Genomic DNA, 24,371 nt, shown 5'->3' with positions numbered 1-24,371 from the left:
AGTGTTGTTCTTCTTAAACACCATAGAGTTTTGTACTGTTCCTTTAAATATTTGAAGTCAGTTTTACAATTACAGTTTTACAATTACATGCATACGGTACAACACACAGTCAAATGTGCAGTTACATGGCATCATGTCTTGTCAAAATATCTTCTTACTGGAACATTTTGAGTGAATCGACTTGGGAGACCGCGCCCCCTGCTGGATCCATAGCTTTCTCCCCTGCAGATAGTGCCATCGCAGATAAAATAACTCTGTGAATTGGTGAGGATCTACTGTAATTTGAGTTCCATATGCAGGTATATTAAGGTTTTTTGCACACTGAAGCGTTCTACTATTCATCTCATCACTTTTTCATTTGATTTGTGTGCCGTTGTTTAAAGAATAAAATAAAATCAAACAAATTAATCCTCCTTTCTGTGTAGAACATCAGTGCCTCTGCGTTTATTCCTGTCTTAATTATCTTTGATTTCCTTTAGACTTTATTTGTGCAAAGGAAATCAATGGCAGCAGTCTGGGGTCAAGACAAATTGTACGATCAGTAAGTCGCCAGTGGAGTGACTCCATGCAAATGCAAAGTCCTTTCGTTGATTAGTGCATGGATGCATTCAGCTCCCTCTCGGACTGCTTCTTCTCATCTAGATGCTACAGATGTGTCGCGTTAGTAGTTTTTATTGCTTTTAGTCAAGCAAAACAAGCAATGTGCAAATCATTTACGGGACTAATCAATAAAATATCTAGTATGTTATATATGAGTTGCATGTTTTGAGGAAGCTGGTCTGTTTTGTGTGAGGATTTTTTTGGTGGTAATACCAATGGGAAATGTGTGATTAGGATTCTTAGTTCAGGGTCATGGTGTTGGAACGCAGCCCAGAGGGGAGACAATGTGCCAGTTCATTGTGCACACACACCCACACATACACACAGTCTATATGCAAAAAAAAACTACAAGCCTCTATCTGCCAGCAGTATGGTAGTTGGTATATTATTAGCCAAGAGCTAGTCAATTTGGTAACATTTATTTTCATAGATTATTTCAAGCCAATATGCTTGTTTTACCAGAACATGAACAAAATGCTGTTATCCACGACTCACCTTTTGTATATCACAATGCATTTATTCTAGTCTTCTCACATTATTAACTGAATACCTGAATGAAAAGCAGGTTTGCCCGCCTCTGCTGGGCCGCTGAAAACGCATCCGCTGCCTTCTGGGCCACGCGAGCTGTGCACACTCATTGGACAGGAGAACCGGGGAAGTAATGATGTGCACCCACCACTTTGGTGCTCACAGAGTCAAAAGTGGTTGCAGAGGGCAGGCGCGTCACATGTCATCGGTAGCCCGATGCAGTACCGCACACAACAAAAGTTCCTACTGCACAGAAAGTGCTACACAGTGCCTGCATGCTGCCAAATCTGTATTTAGGTGGTACTCATCCCCAAATTTTGCCCACACTGTGGGTTGGGCCCGTGTTGCCTGATGGATGATACTATAAATAGGTTTAATCGTTATGGTAATGGTTTTATTTCATTTGAACATGCATCAGATTACGATTGAGTGCATCACATAATCAGTTCACAGTTCCACATGTCCAAAAGAAGTAGGAAGAAGCAAAATCAAGCAAATACTACCCCTTTATCTGGTACTTTTACAATCAGTAACTGTTACATTTGTTCACTTCCTGCTTTCTTAATATAATGTAAGTTTTGTTTGTATTTTTTATAACTTTATTTTATTTATTTTTTTGTCACATACCAAAGTACGAGGTGATATGACCATACAATGACATACTGGGTACCATAGTAACTGTCAATATAACAGTTTATAACAATAAATATGGAAAAACACAAAAAAATAATACACTAACTACACAATAAATTAACTTTTTCAGCTTTTAGACTCAAAGGTGATCTTTTAACAGTTACAACTCATTATTTTGGTAATAATGAATGACAATTCCTGAATTATTCAAAAAAAATTTTTTTGTCAAACATAAGCTGTAGGCTACAATTGGTCCTCAAGCCTGATGTTGGACACACCCGGTTGACATCTATACGACTCAATGCATCAGTACATACATAAACGTCTCCATCTAGTCATTATTAAAAAGAAAGAACAAACAAATCAATCATTAGTGGGAGCAGCACATCAGCTCTAATCAGAAAATCATATAGATGAAATGTTAATCATGGCTAACTCCATAGCGGTGGGCTTCTGCCCAAGAAGACAGATGGAGCCTTAATGAGAATAACGAGGGGGTCTTTGTCTCTACACGGCAATGGAGACGACACAACAAGAGTAGCGCCACCTTTGGAAAAAAAAAGTCATAGAGGAAGATGGTTGAGAATGTCCGCCAATGGCATCATGACCGCTATAGGTGATGCGGTCCTGGTCCTGGTGGCAGGAAGGAAAATAAGAGCAAATAAGAGCTAACACCTGTCACACACATTCAGCATCAGACATTAGCATCCGTCTCTTTTAGCGCCACATGAATGATGAATAATTACTCTTGTTTCAAAACCTGCCTATTAGCGCTAACCAGCTTATATTGGACATCTGTCTGAGCCATATAATTGGCCGCCGTCACATCGGGCTTCACGCGGCTGCAGAAAAACGCACTGGCAGGACCGGGGCAACAACGACGAGACGAGTCAAGCGGAATTGTGCGAGATGAAAGTTGAAAACATAACACATATGTCCACGTGCGCTCCTGGTTGGCATGTTATTGGCACAGTCGGCTCCGGGAACATATGTTTAGAACTCAGGAGGCTCCGGGCAGGAGGGAATAGAGCCGCTTTTGAAGTCAAGTGCCGTATTAAGCAGGGAAGCGGCACACTTGTGCGGGGACGCTCTTCTGGTTCAAAGGGATGGTAAAGGAACCGCTCCGGGGAGCGTCCAACATCAAGAGCTGACCCCGCCGCTGTTTCCCTGCTACCTTCTGCCGCGTGCCCCGCCGCCGTATGCTGTGGTTCCCAAAGACCGGCAGGCCTGTGCCATCTGGCCTCGCTTCGGATTCCCCGGACACACATTGGGAATCCAAACTATGCCACCTCCCTTCCCTCTGTGCGTCATCTCAGCCCCGCAGCTTCATCCCTGCTTGACTGTTGGCTCCGGCTCTCCAAGTGATCCCCGTTGCCCTTTCTCACTGTAATCCCTTCATGATGGGATCCCTTTATGTTCACAGGGAAGCGCTCGATGGTTTTTAAGATGAAGGCCAGTCCCTGGAGGTTTTGGCCATCTTGCAGAGTCATTTACGTGACCTTCAGCATGTCACACAAAGACATCTTTTCTGTGCGGTTCAGTCACAATCTTCATAAATGTTCTTCCTGTTTCAGTAAATGAAAGTAAAATACATCTCCATTTGGATGCATGGTTGCTATAAAGTGATGCTGACACGACTACTTCCTTAACGTTCTGTTCGAGAAATATGACACTGATGTGAACATGTTAAAATCCCACCTTGCATTTATGCAAAAGTGACTTTTTAATGATGTTCTAACAGTAACATGTTTATCCCTATGGAAAAAATATCCATCATATCATATATTTCCCCCAGCACACACAACAGGCCTCCCCTAAAACAATTCACCCATCCTCTTTTACCTGTGAAGGGCCAACCATAGTTCCCAATGAGAGGGTGAGGCAATATGTCTAAAAGGTACCCCATTTACATTTATAACACCCTTCTTTTATATTACAAAAGTCCTTCAAGAGTCCCACACTGAAGTGTCACTTCCTGTATACATTTAAACACTCAATTACACATAACAACTTATTACCAAACTACCACCCAGTTAATCCCCCCCCTCCTCTAGGTGACACTTGGAAGAGTCCAATTAAGGTGATCAACCGCTGGCCTGCACTCACATGGGTGTGCCTCCATGTTTGTGCCCTGACCAATCATTCATTTTCTACCGCTTTTTCCTCACGAGGGTCGCGGGGGTGCTGGAGCCTATCCCAGCTGTCTTCGGGCGAGAGGCAGGGTACACCCTGGACTGGTTGCCAGCCAATCACAGGGCACATATAGACAAACAACCATTCACACTCACATTCATACCTATGGACAATTTGGAGTCGCCAATTAACCTAGCATGTTTTTGGAATGTGGGAGGAAACCGGAGTACCCGGAGAAAACCCACGCATGCACGGGGAGAACATGCAAACTCCACACAAAGATGGCCGAGGGTGGAATTGAATCCTGGTCTCCTAGCTGTGAGGTCTGCGCGCTAACCACTAGACCGCCGTGCCGCCCAATTTTAACTTGTATTGATCAATTTATTCCTTATTTTTATTTTATTCATATTATGGACAAATTTAATTTACTATTCTGTTCAACATGCATGTTCCGTAAAGAAAAGCCATAATTTTTGGGCAAAATGTTCATTTTATGGGCTGCACGGCGGAAGAGTTGTTAGTGCACAGGCCACACAGCAATGAGACCCAAGTTCAATTCCACCCTCTGCCATCTCTGTGTGCATGTGTGGGTTTTCTCCGGGTACTCCGGTTTCCTCCCACATTCCAAAAACATGCTAGGTTAATTGGTGACTCCAAATTGTCCAAAGGTATGAATGTGAGTGTGAATGGTTGTTTGTCTATATGTGCCCTGTGATTGGCTGGCGACCAGTCCAGAGTGTACCCCGCCTCTCGCCCAAAGACAGCTGGGATAGGCTCCAGCACAACCACAACCCTCGTGAGGATAAGCGGTAGAAAATGAATGAATGAAAACACTGGCCGGATTCAAATGCTTGTTTGCCATTGCCCACCCCTGCCATAACTTTATCACCTGCCTCATTTGTTTGACAGAAGCGGCGCTGAAACTCTGGCTTTTCCACTTCTAGGTAGACTTTGCTACACTTATTGAAAATTGATTAAAAAAATGGGCAAGCAGAGTGTCTGGAACTCTCCGTCTCTGGCTGTCCAGTGGCCACGGTCCCAGCGGGAGTCTCCATCCCCTGATAACAAGGGAATCAAAGATGCACAGCACCACTGCTGAGTGCCATAAAGGCAACATGCGGAGGAGTGGCCGGCCATTCACCCGCTCTGGTCAGTTGCGACGTGGACCAGATGGACTCTGCACGCCGCCGGGTGACATCTCAAGACAGAAGTGGCCTCCCGCTCCCACACAGAAGAAGATGAAAGCCACGAGGAGACAGGTTGTGTCAAACGCCGACAGATCTGATCAACAACTGCAACCTCGATGAAATCAAAGTGGCGGAGGCATGTGGTGAGAGACATCTGGTAGCCCAGCAAACACATGCCGCTGTTGCCGCTTTCCTTGCCTGCTCATTGGCTTATGGCAGGCAGAACGGGCACTGACGGCATAGTGGTGGGGGGTTTGCACAGGTGACAATGTCATCATGCAGGGGGCGGGCGGTGCATTTGGTACCTGGGCCTTCAATGGGGACTTGACCAGCCATGATTTGTTCCTTGCAGACACTGTGATAACCAGTATTGTTCAAGACCAGTATTGACCGCACGGCGATCGAGTGGTTAGCGCGCAGACCTCATAGCTAGGAGGACCAGGGTTCGATTCCACCCTCGGCCATCTCTGTGTAGAGTTTGCATGTCTTTGGTATTGAATTATGAGCCAGAGGAAGGAAACCCCAAAAAACTGAAAGAAGAGGTGCAGAGTCTGTGCGTGTTATCGTGTGTACAGGTCCAGAACTCAATACAAAGGCCTGAATATGAGTACAATAGGTCTAAAAGTGGGTCGGGTGAGACCATTTGAGACCCACTGATATAGTGGTCGAGTGGTTAGCAGCTAGGAGACCCGAGTTCAATCCCATCCCTCTGTGTGGAGTTTGCATGTTCTCCCCGTGCATGCGTGGGTTTTCTCCGGGTACTCCGGTTTCCTCCCACATTCCAAAAACATGCTAGGTTAATTAGCGACTCCAAATTGTCCATAGGTATGAATGTGAGTGTGAATGGTTGTTTGTCTATATGTGCCCTGTGATTGGCTGGCGACCAGTCCAGGGTGTACCCCGCCTCTCGCCCGAAAGACAGCTGGGATAGGCTCCAGCACACCCCGCGACCCTCGTGAGGAAAAAGCGGTAGAAAATGAATGAATGAATAAACATATAGTGTAATGCCACACATTGTCAATTATTAGTGTCATATTAGCATGTTTTTTGTCACGATCGGGCTTTACGGTTCGACCCCAGGACCGAATGCAGGTAAATAATATTTATTCTGTGCAATAACAGCAGCAGAAGGAAAAGCAACTCAGGTAGCAGACGGACAAATGACAATGATCCCACCCAGGGAGAAGCACAGACCTGAACTAAATACACACAAAAATTAGGGACAGGTGTGGGTGACTATGGCAAGTAAGGCAGACGCTGGAAAACAGGAAGTCATATACAAAATAAGAGCGTGCAAAATGGAAACCAAAGCCCAGACAGGAAACTCAAACCCAAAATGTCACTTGGGAACCCACACAGGGCGTGACATTTTTCCCGTAATTACAACAATTTCGCTGGTTTGGACATTTAGAAGCCATTTGAAACGTGCTACAACAATATGACTTCCTGTTATAGGTGATATACACATATCTAAAATCATACAGTGGCGGAAAAGCCAAATCAGCTTCACTGACATTTGGATTTTGTGTTCTGGAAAAGCTTCCAGCTTCCAGTTCTCCTTGTCCGCCACATTCCAAGCAGGAAGACATCTGATAACTTAGCGAATATGATCTGTTAGCTCCTGAACAAAGCAAAGCAAAGCAAAGCGCTGTAGAGCAGCAAATGATGTAACGTAGCTTTCTGTGCTGTGTAACAACATTACATGTGATGCAAGTGTGAAAAACCCTTTAAGCCCCTTCCTGGCATCGATCGATCATGTACGACTTCCTCCACGCGAGGTGCTGCGAGCATCTGATCCTCTAATCTCACAACGCCAGGTTTCACTCAATGTCATCTGCCATTGAGCTGCAGCCAGGCGCCCAATGTTGCCTCTGGCACCGCAACACCACCCATCCACTGCACGTGCTTGTGTGTGTGTGTGTTGGTACTCACCGTTGCTAGGCTACCAGGGGAGGAATCAAATTTTGGGTGGCTTCCACAGCTGTGCCGCCAGGTCAGATATGGCAGTGTCCCAGTTTGCACCTGGATGGAATGAAGCTGAAAGAGCAGGAGAAGTTCAACACCTGGAAGTAGGAAAACATTCTAAATTAGATACGACACTGAATAAAAACTATATATATGACGTCATGGCCATGATAATGCTACCTTCATGATTTCCGCTGATCTATTTTTTTTCCAATCACTTTGGTGAAATGGGTTTTTTTTAACACCATGTTTCTGTTGAGGATACTTTACAATACTTTGAAGAACACAGTGTTCTGAGTCTCACACGGAGCTTGAAGCAGGGTACATCCACTCAGTCAGTGTTACATTCAAGACACATGGCCATTTTGGAGCATATTTCTGACAATTTAAGGTAAGTTTAAAGCATTTATAGTGATAGATATAGATGACATAGGAATAAATATTAAACTTTGTTTTTCATTTGTAAATTGGTTACAAAATACCTTAAAGCTTGCTTGCTGTGTCACACTTTTGGTACCCTTTTCAGGAAGCTGATCCAAAAACGTCAACATTGTTTTGTTTTTGTTTTTTTAATTATAGTATATGGCTGAAATATATATTTTTTTCTGTATTCGACTAACAAAAAATGACGAGATTATATATAATTGTATGTATTAACAGATTAAAAGGTACCAACAAATGTAAAAAAAATCTACCAAATCGAGTATCTTTAATAGTAGTAGAACATTTGAATCACAATTTCAACCGCGTTATTCTGAGCAGTGATGTTGTGTTCAAAGACATTACGTAGTTAAATGGTAAATAAGGTAAATGTTCATACTGTCAGTGTAATTTCCACCAATGTAGGAAATTTTACAATAGAATTAAGAGTTACAAAGTGACTGATAAGAATATCCACTTCATTTTTTTCTTTATCTTCCTGTTTATGTGCACATGCGCGCATTATAAAGCTATTTTTGTGATGTTCGGAGTGTTCCTGAATGCATCTCACGTTCTTGTTATGATAATACGGAAGTGTCGTTCCCAAAATGAACAGAATAGAGACGTGTGTGAGTTGACTCCTAATTCCCTCCTTTTTATTTCACATTTTGGTGAAATAACATGTTTGACTCTTGGTCTGCGATATTATGAATATGTTTTGAGTAATTGCTGTTAGTTAACATTTTTTTTAAATACATTATGACTGTGTGAGGCACAGTGGTGACGTGACACCTACCTCCCCTTTGGTTTGGTCACATGATGGACATTTGATGACGTCTGAGCTGCGTAGGGAAGGCAAGACATCCTGACTTGATGACTGCTGAACACAAAAAAAAAGATTATTTTTTCTTTCCTCTGAAAAAAGTTCTAAAATAAGTTCTTATAGAGCATCAGACTGTGTTACTGTGTGGGGACGCTCCACTGTGCTTCCGTCTGCTGTCATAACAGAGAGGCGTGCTTGCTCTGGTGCTCATGCATTAATTACACAAAAAAATGTAACGTTATTAATGAAATAAATTAGTTACCGCTGTTAAGGTGCTGTTTCTGACAGCCCTACTACAAAGTCAATGACACATGGTTCTATCTGTTTACTAATGTTCCTTTAAATGGACTGACAACCTCCACATGTAACTTTAGAGCTGATCTCACGGGTGGGCGGGGAGCAAAGCTGTCAAAGTGCACAAATAAATGTGCACTTTGATTTGACAAAAAGCCAAGTTTCAGAGTCGGGGATCCACCCTTCTTAGATGGATGTCCGCCCACACATTGGGCTGTCAGTTAACAATGAAGCTGATATCCATGGAGCATTCTGCAGCTTTGTCCAACTACTCTATAAATCCTCTGTCTTCTCTCCTCTTTCAGAAACAGATGCTTACACCATTGAGATGAGGAGTAATGATGCAGCCCTCAGAGGCTGGCCGGGGTGACGTTCAAGAAGAGCATCTTCTCAAAGCAAGGATATTAATGCCGGCATGATTGCTATTGTTAATAGCTCTCTGGCACCAAATAAAAAGAGAGGACAGGTGCTTTTCATTACTTCTCACCTCTTAACAGGCAGAGTAGAAGGAGAAAATGAGAGGTAACACCTACATTTCATGTGCTCTCCAAAATGCAGTTTTTAGTATGAGGCGGTGAAGAACATTGACGCTCATTATGGAAATATAAAAGAAACCGTGCCTTTAAGTCAACTCTGCTTTGAGTCAGGATGGAACTTTTTAATCCCCTTAAATCTGAGCGCTTTTGGGACTGAAATGTTCACGTCTTCGTTTCATTTCACATCTGGAGACGTCTAGAAAAGACAAACTAAGTCACATGTGATGCTTCTGTTGACAAACGACTGACAGATTTAGGACTGATTATTACCACGTGGGCCAGGAATTATCATACTTATTTAAACAACACAGACAGGAGACACCAACACTAAAACGTTAGAAACCTCAATCCAACACAAGACACGATGACCAAACCAGTACATTTGAAAAAAAGAAGTAATGCAGTGAAAAACGGATTCAAACTGGTGGACTTTAATTGATGTATAAACAGAAAGCAAAGTGTCAGAATGTCCTAAATTAAAACTGTAAGCAATATCTTCTATCTGCTGTTTTTAGGCAGCTGCTGCAAAAACAAGCTAGTCAAAGAATCTCTACGGGGGTGCTGGAGCCTATCCCAGCTACGGGCGAAAGGCGGGGTACACCCTGGAGTGGTGGCCAGCCAATCACAGAGCACATATAGACAAACAACCATTCACACTCAGTCGCCAATTAACCTAGCATGTTTTTGGAATGTGGGAGGAAACCGGAGTACCCGGAGAAAACCCATGCATGCACGGGGAGAACATGCAAACTCCACACAGAGATGGCCGAGGGTGGAATTGAACCAGGGTCTTCGAGCTGTGAGGCCTGCGTGCTAACCACTCGTTCGCCGTGCAACCTCTACATATATCAATGGGTCACAAATGGTCTCACCCGAGCCACTTTTAGACCTATTGCACTCATATTCAGGCCTTTGTATTGAGTTCTGGACCTCTACACACGATAACACGCACAGAAAGCTTTCTTGATCTTCTAGACTCTGCGCCTCTTCTTGCAGTTTTTTGGGGTTTCCTTCCTTCGGCTCAAATGGTCTCTGTAATTTAACTCCACTCCCGGCCCTCCTCTAGGTACGCCTCCCAGCAAGCTCACTTCGCTGTGGTTGGTTACACTCCCAAGTGCTCCCGAGCACTTCCAGACAGCTGCCGAACTCCATTTGTCCAATTACTTACAAAATAAACTCACTTTCTCTTGCTGGCCAGGAATCAGTAACTGCTTGTATTAAAATACTGCATCAAATAGTAAGAAATAAAATCAATATGGCTTCAAATAAGACCACAAACTAAGATATTTCACTTTTAACTGTGCAAAAGTATATATTAAGAAGGAAGACTAAATGTATTGACTAAATTTGTATTCAAAATTAAAAAAAAAGTAAAAGTCAGCCATTTCAAAGCTTTCAATTCCTCAAAAATGATGTTTTTAAGCACCTGCAAAAATGTCAAATGCCAAAGATCCTCTATGTGACAGGATCAGTGTGCTCTTTTTTTTAAGGAACCCCTGCAAAAACAGCATTCAAAGATCCTGTAGGGCCCATCGTTGCATGTCGTGTGGGGATTGCTATGATACGTTGTGATCCAACATTCACATGTATTTAAATACTTAATAGGTTTTTAAAGAAATCAAATAGCTTTATGCAGTAATGCCTGTGGGAACCGCCATATCTGAGAGCACACACACACAAACACACACACACACAGAGTCTCACGCTCCGTGTGAACAGTGGTCTTTAACGAGGGGACAAGGAGGGAAAGCATGCGTGATTGTTTTAGAGAGGCTGCCCCGAAGGCACGTTATCGCTCAATGTGGGCCTGCTTCTCCCTCAGTCATACGTCCTCTCTTGTTGATTGTGCGCCGTTGATCAGTGGCAACAAAGGCGTCATTAGTGGGGCTTTGGTCCCCACCACCACCACCACCAGGCCTGGGGTAATTATGAATGGGGGGCCCCGGTAATAATTCAAGGGCCCATCAGTGCCGCTTGAAAGTGAAGAGAGTGAAAAAGAGAGAGAGAAGTTCACAGATTCGGGCTCGCTCGGCCCATCTGCCTCCATTTGCCAGCCACCTGCCTGAAGATCTGACCCACGTCAGCCCACCAGGATGGAGCACCGTCACACCCAAGAGAGAGGTAGAGGAAGCATATGGGATCTATACCATCAATCATTTACACTGCTTCTTAAATGGGTACATTGTGTGCTTGGTAAATGTGAGCTGTCGTTAATGTGGTGACGCTTGGAGTGACTCATCAATGATATTTTTACAAGTGTTTGAACTGCACTGACAACCCCGCTGCTTGTGTGTCTCTCACCAGAAGAGGGCAGTGTGGAGTCTCCGTCTCTCATCTCCAGTATCAGCATTTTTCCAAGTCTAAAGCCACAAAAGAGGGAATTGGAAAGTAAATAAATAATTCCGATGGGACGATCAGCATTCTTTGGTGTTTCCCATGGAACCGACGGCTTGGATTTACTGGCTGCCGCTTGATTTATTTGGTGATGATGCTCTAATTCACTTTCACATTTCCTTTTTGCAAAACCCCCAAAGGATGCCACATTTTAGCACTTCATGATATAAAGTCCACTCATTTAAAGTGTCACCCTCCCCCATACACACACACACACACTCTTGTCTATCCTTAAGTGGATTTACTGTGTTTAAGCTCACAGTATTGGATATGAAAAGCCAGGCTTATTAAAGCCTACTAGGCAGACTCTAACACAACTATTATATTTCCTTTTGGCAGGTTACTTTAAAAAAAAACAAACAAAAACTTTTTGACTCACAGGCCACAGCGGTCCACCAAAAATTATTTGTCCTATTTTATCTGTAGAAGTGTCATACAATTTACTACATGTGATTGTGTCCCTTTTTTTCAGGAGCCCTTTAAACATCACACGGCATCAGATAACAAAATGTAATTTTACAGTGTTTTTTCTTAACTGAATAAGACACCCGCAATGCACATGAATAAAAGATGTGTGATATACAATATCTTTGTGTGTTGACTTGTGCTTGTTTGGCTACATGTGAAAAGCTGCTTAAACCATTAAAAGGTTGGCTCAGGTTGACTCTGGTTACTTACAAGTCATGTTGCTAGCTTGTATGTTAAAAATTTAAATTAAATACTTTAGAAGCAACTGGCAGGCTGGATTCAAACGCTTGGCGGGCCGGATGTGGCCCCCTGTGCCATATTTTGCCCACTCCTGCTCAGACAAGAACGATTTTGTGGGCACTATAGGCCTGGGAGGATAATAAAGGAAAACAACCTGATAATAATGCTGGCCTCAATATATATTATATATATGGATAGATGGAAGGAGGCGGGGCCACTAGCTTACACAAAGAATGTTGTTAACATTCATTCATTCATTTTCTACCACTTAGCCTCACGAGGGTCGTGGAGGGTGCTGGAGCCTATCCCAGCTGTAAAAGAGGCTGGGGTACACACTGGACTGGTGGCCAGCCAATCACAGGGCACATATAGACAAACAACCATTCACACTCACATTCATACCTATGGACAATTTGGAGTTGCCAATTAACCTAGCATGTTTTTGGAATGTGGGAGAAAACCCACGCATGCACGGGGAGAACATGCAAACTCCACACAGAGATGGCAGAGGGTGGAATCGAACTCGGGTCTCATTGCTGTGTGGCCTGTACGCTAACCACTCCCTCACTGTGCAGCCCATAAAATGTAAAACATTTTGCCCAAAAATAATGTATTTTTCTTTACGGAACATGCATGTTGAACAGAATAGTAAATTAAATTTGTCCATAGTATGAATCAAATCAAAATAAGGAATAAATTGGTCAATATGAGTTAAAATTTACAGGACAATTTGGTGTCGCTAATTAACCTAGCATGTTTTTGGAATGTGGGAGGAAGCCGGAGAAAACCCACGCAGCATGGGGAGAACATGTATACTCCACACAGAGATGGCTGAGGGTGGATTAAATAAACTTGTTTTTTATTTACAAGAACCCTAAACTGTGAATGATGCCAAACAATTACAACACAGACCACATAAAGTGGATAGTAAAGCATTATTAGAAGTGACATTAAATATTCAATGTACAATGTGTAATACATAAATATGATAGACGTAAATAAATATAAAATGTCTATTTTGGATTTGGAAATGTCAGTGATTTGGCAATGTTTAGCCACTCATGTATTATTGTATTATTGAACTTTCACAACAATATGTATTTGATCTTGGCTCCTTATCTAGATTGAAATAGAAGAAAAGAACCTTCTAAACATTACAAACGCCCAGGGTCTCCCCCATGCCCCTGTTCCCAAATGAATAACATACAGATCTCGCTCAGTCCCAGGGTTCCTAAAGACCTGACATTTTTTCACACTTACTAGTAAATAGATGTGTATGATGTCAATCATTTGGTTTCATTATTCTGAATACAGAGTATATGCCATTATGTCACCATATAATTAGCAGGAGATTAAAGCTAGGTAATGTAGCACATACAGATGTGACTTATGACTGCCATACCCCCCATGGTGGAGATGCCAAAAGATTGAACACAAAGTCTGCATTTAGCTTTGTGTGTCCTTTCGGGATCTTTATCAACGGGTGTTTATATTTGCCCATTATGACTTCTGTCCAAGATGTCCGCGCATCACCTGTCCACCCAAGCAGCAGTAAAACACGACAACATCTGGGCGGGCCTTAAAATAGGTTGGAGGAGGATAAGAGCAGATGGCTGGCCATTCAACTTGTCAATCCCCCAAATGTTTTCCAGGATGCATCGCCTGCTGTGTATACTCTCACACAAACGTCTTAGCTACCCTAGCAAGGAAACCAGAGCCAGAGAAAACAGATCATTTTTAACATGAATATGTTGTCCATATTAGAGTTACAATTTCCCATACTTTTCCAGACCTGGAAATTTTGCTTCCATACTTTTGTAAGAAACCAGTAAACGTAAACTAACCAAAAAATGTGTTCCCATAAGAAATCATGTAAATTCAATTCATCCGTTGCAGAAAACCATCGTCATGTTTTCTTGAATTCAGCAATGTTTCTCATCTTCTTTATCAAGGAGTTGGCACTTACAATTTTCTTTGGCTCCATGGTGGCTTATTTTGCAAAAACAAAAGCAGACATGTGGTAAAACAATGTTCTTTCTCTAAGAAGTCAATCGCTGACAAAGTCATAGCCGGGCGACAGAGCTGGGGGACAATGACTCCAGGTTCCAGTTTCCATGCAAACGGTAACAGGCAACAATGTTTCGTGATACAAATATGTTCATGGAGGGCAACATGTTGACTGAAATGCATACATAAGCACTTACAGTATAGCTGAGCATGCTAGCATCCCTGGGAGGAGGTGTCCACATGTTAAATTCTGCATGTTTATCCGCCGTCTCTGTTCCCTGTCACATATACTGTTTGACACAAGAGCTCTTCAGGGGCCAGTTATTCCAGGCCATTGAATCCACATCAAAATCAGCCACTGTCTGTGTGTGTGTGTGTTTGTGGGAGAGAGAGATTCCTCTTTTCTCTCGCCACCCGCTTCTGTCTGTAAATGAAACCCCAGTGCGAAATCTTCACCACAGCTCGGCAAGCGGGAGCCACAAATATGAGCGTCTCTCCGTAGGGCAGAGACAACTGAACTGTCTTTAAACTGCACACTCAGGTTATTATTATTATTGTAAAGATGGCGGCATGGGGGTGAAGCGCTAACACCAGGAGCAGATGTTTAAATAAAGGGCAAGGTCAAGGTGATGCTATACTATCCTATTGGAAGTAAAAAGAATCTTTATTACAGTTGTCCCTCACAAAATTACAGTTGGATTATAGCTTTTTTTTTTTTAAAGTGCATTAATTCATATATGATCGCTGTCTATTATTAGTCAACACATAGTGTATTGACTATTCTGGTCAATACGTGGCAGCAATGACACAAAATATTAGTAAGCCAGTATCTTACATTATATTATCTCAACACTGCATGAAGCCAGCCATGACATTTCCGATATGATAGTGAAAATAAAGTTATCCTCCCATCTGTGTGGAAGTGGTAAATGTTTGGCATCTCAAGTTGTGTAAGAAAAAAAAAGCCCCCTCGAGTCCCTGCAGCATAGTTGCAATGTGATGTAAACACATAATAATAGTAGTGTAAAGGTGGCTAAAGTGGTTTTATTCCATGTCTACAGGGCTCTAATAAGGTTTACACTATATTTAAAACACCATAAACAGGTTTTATATGCTCTAACTATGAAAATATTCCATTCATTAACACTGAATCCTATTTTGTGGAATTTCATTTAACACAGTTGGGGGTGTGAAACAATTGCTATAAACGAGGAACGAGTCAACAGTATATCTTGTTGAGGGACAATATGCTACTGAATGTAAAGTACTTGAAAGTAAACTTGGATAATTTAGTTTTTCTCTCCACTGAAACGAGTCAACCCACAGCCGTTATTGTCTAAATAGGTTTAGACAGGTTCAATGTGAGGGGGGCTCACTTGTGTTGGAATTCAAGTTTCCTTTAATGAACCACGGCAGCACTCGTGCAGCCCCCAGACCAAGATGCTGCCACCACTGCTTGACTGTTTGAAAGAAACACTACTGACTTGTTTTGCCAGCTATTTGGATAATAATGGCTGACTACACGTTGCCCTTCATGTCATCGCTAGTGCTAAAATTTCCTCCTTCCTCTACGGAATGCTGTGGTTTCTAACGTGAGGATGTTTGTAGGTGGGTCAAAAGGCCCGTTCAACCCAGGGCCTCACCTATTTCCTAATGAATTCCCAGGATCCAGCAACCTGCAGGGGCTTCCATACAAGCTAAGCAATGATTACACCTTGAGGGACGGAGGTGGAGGTTGCAGCTAGAGATGGAGCATCCTTTGCTGCACACACACACACACACACACACACACACACACAACCATCACTATCCCTCCCCTCCCCAGATTGGAGGCAGGTGCAGCAGAGAATCAAGCCTCATTAGCTGTACCTTCTGCTAGCGTATAGCGCGGACAGATGGATGCTCGCCCTCACATGTTACCTCACATCAGATGGTGGTTGGAGGAGGGTGGCTAGGGGCTAGCAGGGCGCTACGCGCAGCCCCCCCCCTTCTGCCGGCATCACATCCTCACAGCTACAACATAACACCCCCCCACCCCGCCCACCCTTGCCTCTCTGAATGCTCTTTAACCTTATTACCGCCGCGGGCTATACTGTACTTTCTAGGGAATATTTGACATGGGAGCAGTTTATTCCTCATCAGGAGGTGCAGGCCCAAAGAGGAGTTGAGGGTTCTTGATTGTGTGTGTTGGTATGTGTTAACTTTAGCTTCCACAGCTACGTGACATCACTTTCTTTACACCCATGCGTATGGAAAGATGCTGGAATTTCCTGTTTCCTGTTGGTGATAGACCTGCTGGAAAGTACACCAGTATGGACTATCCAAAGAATGCACACAGGGTGATTTGGAGCATCCAAAAAGGAAACGTACGTAAGTCTAAACTTAGTGTCCACACAAGGGAGGGTGCTGCAGCTTTAATGATTTCAACTTCTAATGCAAAGAACTTTCAATAGAAGAAAAATATGGCAACTCAAAATATATGAAAGCGTGTATTTCAAATATTGCTGAAATTCAACCCCCCCCCACACACACACCCCAAGAGACCGTTTTATGATGCCGACTGCCGAGTGACATTTTTATCGTCATCCATTTGCGTCAAAGCTGATGAGGAGCTACGCCAGCTAATGAAGAAAAACAGACACACATATGGGACTTCTTCTTCTTCTTTTATCCGCCTCATCCTTGCATCCCTACATCCATACGCCATATGGGGAAAGTGTGTGCGCTGCACGTGGAGTCTGCTTGCAAATGCACGCTGAAGGAAATCAAAAAGTCTTCCCTCTCTTGTCTTGCTTACTCCCATGGGCACTTGAAAGTGAAGGTTACACTTGCAGCCTCTTTTGAGGCATGGGCGAAGGGTGGTGGTGGGGGGGGGGGGTTGGGTTGTTTCATTTTTGCGCAAATCTTCATTGTTAATCCGATGCTTGTTGCCAGGTTTGAACACGCGAACCATATGCTCGTCCCTGCATCGCACCTTACTTCTCAAATCACAATGAGATGTTTTGGTTTTGTAGTTGTTGTCTAGCATTGTCTAGCCAATAAAACTTGTTCAAAAAGGTCTGTTTCTATATTATTAAATCACATAAACGCACTAGATTCCAAATGATGGGGAGGATTCTTCTCAACCTTGAAGCTCTTAATGCTACACCACAATCAGTGACTTGTAATGTCACAGCAGGGGCGTCGGGGAATGGTAACATCATACCAACAGTAAAATATGGTGGTGGTAGTGTGATGGTATTGTGCTGTTTTGCTACTTCAGGACCTGGAAGACCAAAACAATCCTGAAGGAGAATGTCTGCCCCTTTTTGGGTGATCTCAAGCTGAAACCAACTTGGGTTCTGCAGCAGGACAATGATCCAAAACCCAAGTCCACCTCTGAATGGCTGAAGAAAAACCAAATGAAGACTTTGGAGTGGCCAGTCAAAGCCCTGACCTGAATCCTATTGAGATGCTGCGGTATGACCTTAAAAAGGTGCTTCATGATGAAAAAGCCTCCATTGTAGCTGAATGACAACAATTCTGCAAAGATGAGTGGGCCAAAATTCCTCCATAGCAGTTGTTGCTATTCTAAGGGTGGCCCAAGTGATTAAGCTTTTCACAGAGGGTCATGTAGGTTTGGATTTTTTGTTGAGTTGTGATGTCATTGACTAATATGTAAATTTGTGTGATGATCTGAAATATCTAAGCGAAAATATAAGACATATATAACACTTTTTCCACTCCACTGTTGAGGTATTTCTTTACTTTCATCAGTTCTTGTCTTAATGTTCAAGGCCCGCCTACCATCTGAGTGCACATCTGAGTTGGATCATGGCGCCTGCAAGTTTCTGTTTGTCAGCCTGTCGCCAATAATATAATGTTGCAGAAGCATTTATTCTACATCATGACTTTATAGTGCCTGTGTAATGTCTTTAATGTGAGCGTGACATAGTCGGTCAATAAAATACATGGGAATGTCATACGGGAGGCACATCTTTAAAAAATTTAAACACAAAAACAGTAGAGCTAGATTTGAACGAATGATGTAATGAATTAATTTGACTGGTAAAATGGAGGATTATATACTCAACTAAGGAGCAGAACTTTTCCTGGAGAAGGATAGGCTGCATACAAATGTTTGTCAGTCAACAAAAAATAAATAAATGGTACTAAGGAGTATCTGAAAACAATTTGAAACATGAATTATTTTCTTCTTTTTTTGGTTATCCTCTTAATGAGCAGCGTGTATTAGCACAAAAAAAACAATTCCAAAGGAGTTGGTGCCTCACCACACATCACTGTTCATTAACAACCAATATGTCTGTTTTTCTGTAGCTTTGCAATTTTATACTCATTTTAGGAAGAGAAATGGCAATCCTAACGTGCAAATTCAAGCATTATTCAATCAACACAGCCAAATGACTTGGGGGAAAAAAATTAATGGCACAAGATGTCCCTACAGGGTATATTAATTATGTTATTATATTATAATTAATTTATTATTATTAATGAGCAGGGCTGTCAAAAATAGCACATTAACAACGGTAACTTTTTTTGTTGCATTATTACATTACTTTTTTTGCTAAATCATATCAAGCTACACCTCATGTTACACAGATATACACGATATATACGCTCTTCTAGAACCTATTCAATCGCAGGGAACATACAGACAAACAACCATTCACACTCACATTCATACCTATGCACTATTTGGTGTCACCAATTAACCTACCATGTTTTTGGAATATGGGAGGAAACCCATACACGCACAGGGAGAAGATGCAAACTCCACAAATATATATACTGTAGACTCGAACATCCACATCTCCTGATTGTGTGGCCAACAACACATTGTTGCAATTGGTGATTAATGATGATTAATTTATTTGAACACTGTTGTTAATTCTTTTTTTTTTCATTTCAGTCCTATTTATGAGATAACAGTGTGACTCACGGTGTCATCTTACGAAGACCACTACATTCATCACACAGTAACTAAACACTCAAACATGTACCAATATGAGTTTAAAGTGGGAGGAAAAAAATAACTCTTTCATAATGTTCCCATAATGCATTGCATCTGACCAACCTATTCATTGGGTGCACTGCAATGACGTCAGCCTCCTTCTGGGATCTGGGTTCAGGGTTCCTTTGGTTCCCTCTGGTGGACAAAGGCAGTACTGCAGCACCATCCATCCATTTTATATGCCGTTTGTCTTCCAATGAAAGGCTCTGCTCTAACAAAATGCATTATGGGAAAACATTCATTTCAAGCTGTTATTCCAAAGGTAAAACTATCACATGTATTGTTTTGCTTGCTTTCAGGAATGCATCACATGTTAAACCATAGTGCGAAACCTACCTACAGTAGATCAGTCAGTCAGTCCAAGTTCCAAACTGTCGAGAAAAGACTTCCTGCTCCGTCCCTCATCACGGTGATGTGCAATCTGGAAGCCATTAAAGCTAAGAGCATGCAGCATGCAGGCCCTGTGCACAAAGTAGTGTAAATGTTAAGCAGGTGAGGGATCCTAGGGTTTTAATGATGTGAATTTGACTCATCAATCTTCTTGCGGAACGCAGCTGGAAGTGAGGAAACACTCTGTTCCTTTGGCTCACGTGGACTCGGAAAGTGCTGCACAATGAAGTTTGAATGTTTATGGAACAGTTAGTTAACATACCATGAAAAACATAAACAATTATTCCAGTTTGTCTTTTACAGGTGGGAGTGCAATATTACGGTGCCAGGGCCTATACGTTGCACCATCCATCACACAATTAGATGTTCAGCAAGTAGATTGCCTCCTTATTGGCTGTCATGACTCGGATTCGTCGCTGTCAATTCCAGCCAGCCTTTACTTTGCATACATACCGACACAGCTGTAAAGAAATTACCCAAATCATCACGCTAATTAACATCAATAATTATTGACAGCGCCACAGACGGGAGGCAGGGTCGGCCATGATGGACAGGAGCTTTTGTTTCCTGGAATGAGTGCCACTTTCGCTTGTTTAGAAACGATAGAAAATGATGAATATAACTGACAACACCCTCACTAGAGCTACTATCCTACTCCCCCCACCCCGGTTTGTTTTGCCAGGGGTGCACCTGCAGCTTATTATCCTCAGCCTTTAGCTTCTTAATGCAGCGCAGGTGCCAAAGTGCTGCAGCACCGGTGTAACATGCATGTCAACAAAACCTATAATGCACACTTACAGATGTGTGGTGGTTAATTTGATGGAAAACACAAGCGAACATGTACGCGGAAAAAGCACAATAAAGGGGAATCATTTGAGGAATTAATGTTGCTACAGGAACCCAAAAGGGACAATAAAAGGAAATCATCACTGGTTAGCTGGAAGAAACTGTTACAAACTAATAAATGACCTTTCCACATCACTTTTTTTTCTTAAATATGAACTTTTGGGAATTAATAGGTTTCCAAAATGTACTTTTTAGTGACAAATTTTACTTTTATCACCATACATTTCATGAGCCTGATTTTATACATGCTGCAAACACCTCTCGTCAATTAACCACCGAATATCCTTCTGTGATCTATAAAAGTGAATAACTAACCAAGTAAAAACATGGACTGTGGTTGTAGGCAACCTCCTGAGGTAGTAGTTACCCATGTTTTAGCTGTGTATAAACGAATGAATGTTGTATTTGAATGTATCTTTTACTCTGTTTACTTGCTTTTATTCAACTCAATTTTTTCTGTAAAGCGTCTTTGAGTATTTTGAAAAGCGCTATACAAATAAAATGTATTTATGTAATTATTATGTAATTATTATTATTATTATTTATCCACAGTTTCTGCATTTGAAGTCTTGAGGGTCAAAGGGTTGCTCTGAATCGGTGTATACAGTATTTGAGGCAAATGGTGGTCACACCAGGTACTGACTGTCTTTCGGACCCCCCAATACAGTTAAACTGCACATTTTGGAGTGGCCTTTTATTGTGGCCAATAATCAGGCTGTCTCATCAGCACTCTAGTAAGTCTCCATATAATCAATCATTATTAATAAACTTGATTTGGGAACAATATTTGTGAGAGACAGAAAGAAAATGTTTTACATCTTAGATTTCTTTGAAAAATGGAAGTAAAAAACAAATTGTTGCATTAATATTTTTGTTTTTACAGCCTCTGTTCAATTATTTCAGTTGTGTTTTAAGTAAAGAAACATCCAAGCTACAAGAGAAATATGATAATTGACTATGCATTATTTTTCAATGTATCTAAGTTGTTAGAATAGCTTACAAATACCCAAAAATGGGAGCTTTTTATTCAAAATCCACAGGTTTCATGCTTTGATATGAAGCAAAAATACCTGAGAAAAAATTGTTACCAGGAGGGAGGTGTTAGGGCGACTACGACCCCTAACAAAAAGTACCTTCCCACATGCAATTTCTCCATCCATCATCCCGTGTTGATGCCTTCCCACGATGCACCTCTGCAAACCTCCCGGGCTCTCCCTCTGCCTTGGAGCCAAGAGCGTAGGAGAGACGTCGTTCAGCAAAGGTGTACACATAGAAAAACTGCTCACTCAAACATCAGCTTGGTGTCAACGTTGAAAAAAAGGCGGATTCCTCCAGGCCTCAATGCCAAAATTTCACATAGATGTGAAGCTTTGTTCAACATATGCTACTGCTATAAATTGCGTGGCTATGCTATGCAGACAAGATGGATTGTGGGTCTTTTTCCCATTGAAAACAACTCAAGGATATATTTGATATACAATTACTTTTATTATTACTATTATTGGCATTATTATACAAAAACACTGCAGTGTGATTGTGGAGGTGGGTTTGGGATGGACTTCACTCAATGACGTCAATGTACAATTTGCATAATTGGCCATGACGCATGCAATTGTAATGAATGATAACATTGTGAGAGAGACAAAAAGTCATCAAATACTAGCAAGAAAACAAAGAATATGTTTAAAATAAATATTCACGATTCGTATTTAACAGAGTTGCTAAGTTGGCTTCGTATTCTTTGGCAGGTCAGACCAAGTTGAAGTGTTTCAATGTATAGCGCCACCTCCCGTATGGGGTTGTAACGACAAGCTACATTCCCAGAGAGTCCCATAATAATTTCATTATGGGAGAACAAATGTATTTGTGGCGGTCTAAAATTTCTGTGGCTTATTACGACATGTGCACTTATTATTATTATGATTATTACTCTTTATTTCTACTATAATTATTATTATTATACCCAAGTTCAATTCCACCCTTGGCCATCTCTGTGTGGAGTTTGCATGTTCTCCCCGTGCATGCGTGGGTTTTCTCCGAGTACTCCGGTTTTCTCCCACATTCCAAAAACAGTTTCTACGTTTCCTGAAAGCAACGCGATAGGGGAAGGTCCACAGCTTTTTTGTCCTCTGGTTTACAGCCATGCCCATATAGGGAAGACTGACCCTGACATCACAAAAGGACAGTTTTACCACGCCCTCTGAAACTGAGCATTTGAGCCATCCCAAACTTCTTTCAGGGCTCACTTCCAAATGCACAAACCTCTGAAACTTTGGTATGGTTTTACACCAGAATAGAACATTCTAACTACATTTATAGGTCAGAAAAGTGGAAAAAGCATAAAAGGTCCCCTTTAAGCTGTCTGTCATTATTCCGCACCACTTTCAGTTGATGACAAGATCCCAACACCAAATCTAGGCTAAAAGTATGCAGGTGAAAAAATATATATTATATTGTCTATAATATAATATTTGAACAAGAAAAAGAAAGATCTGTAAGTGAGTGAAAAATGATATGCAGCCTGGTGACGGTGCTGTTATGCAAGGGGTAGCGCTTTTTTCCACAGTACTGCTAGACCATGTCCACTGGATCACTGGGTGAAAACGATGTAATACACATAAGACCAAAACATACCACATCATGGCAGTTCTGGTCACGTGACAATGAAGGGGCGGGGATGTCAAGTCGTGTTTTGCTGGTCCACACGGCGACGACAAGGCAACATTGAACATGTTTTGGTCCGGTAAAAAGTAACACAAAGGACAGCATTAAGGCTGAATTATCCTTCAGCGTACACACTCCAAACCCTCCAGTGGAGCTTGACAGGCACCTGCAAAAAAATTCTAACCTTGTGTCAACAGCGACGCCAACTGCAGCTCTCGGAGTGGTTGGCTTTTTTTCAGTACAGCATTCCTGTGGTCCGCCCCAAAAAAGAAACAACAGCGCAAATTGAGAAGTCTCTGAAAATAGTTTTACACAATACCTAATAAATAAGATGAATTAGATTGCTATCATGTACGTACGTTTATGTGTCGATGACTAGCAAGTGCAATGCTAATTCGAGCTAATGCTAGCGCTGCCATTGAGCGCTTGCTTGTGCTGAAATGACAGAAGACCCAACATAGGTGTCCTAAGATATGCCTGCTGTTAACTAGCAACTCGTACCCAAATTTTAGCTTGCATTTCCAAGCAAAAAAAAATCAGCACAGAGACGGCTCGCTTCTAAAAAACAAAACAAAAAAAACTACGTAATTGTGTGTAGATTTATGAGTTGTCATGTTGTCACAGTTCATTGCACATGGGTTGCTGCAAAAATGGACCAACTGCACATTGTTTGATACTGAGTGTGTCATTGAAGGATTAGTTTTGGAGGCCTAAAAAGGCCAGCATTGTTAGTCCAGTGAACGGCATCCTGCCACATCGGGCACTGGGTTTGGTGGAGACCTGTTTGAGCTACAATGATATAGCCCGGCGTATTGGCTGGTCTGTTCATTAGAGAGTGACTGTAAAACTGCTGTTTATTATTATTATTAATTCTATTTAATTTAATAAAATGATATGTTAATAAAATTGTACAGTGAAAGCTCCTGTAATTTTAATTGGCATAGTAAGTAGGATAAAATACCTCTCGGTTGTGTGCAGAACCACAAACGATAACACTTGTATTATAAAATGAATACTTTTGATACAACGTTTACATTGAGTGTACCTGTCGCCGTGCCATCCATATTTGTTTGCCAAGCTCTCACCAATGTGTTTGGTGGTGACATGTGCTTCCACTCAGACTCGTCCGCACTTAATCAAGCATGTGATCACTCCATTTGAGGCCGGGCGTCGTATACTGACTTCCTTTTTTACAGGTCTGCTTCTGCTTATACCTTTTAATGCAATGATGA

General features: G+C 41.9%; 1 long non-coding RNA gene across 1 annotated transcript; it reads right to left on the bottom strand.

The window, feature by feature from the left end:
• Positions 1 to 19,026: 19,026 nt before the first annotated feature.
• On the bottom strand, positions 19,027 to 23,604 carry LOC131125406 (uncharacterized). Its single transcript, XR_013627032.1, has 3 exons — positions 23,324 to 23,604; positions 19,576 to 19,700; positions 19,027 to 19,450 (listed from the first exon to the last, which is right to left on the bottom strand). It is a non-coding gene; the product is annotated as an uncharacterized LOC131125406 (long non-coding RNA).
• Positions 23,605 to 24,371: the final 767 nt, after the last annotated feature.

The sequence above is a fragment of the Doryrhamphus excisus genome, linkage group LG2 (assembly GCF_037039965.1).
Source record: "Doryrhamphus excisus strain RoL-2023G ecotype Guam linkage group LG2, RoL_Dexc_Guam_v1.1, whole genome shotgun sequence".
In the NCBI taxonomy this organism is placed as follows: domain Eukaryota; kingdom Metazoa; phylum Chordata; class Actinopteri; order Syngnathiformes; family Syngnathidae; genus Doryrhamphus; species Doryrhamphus excisus.
This window is presented reverse-complemented; position numbering and strand designations above follow the sequence as displayed.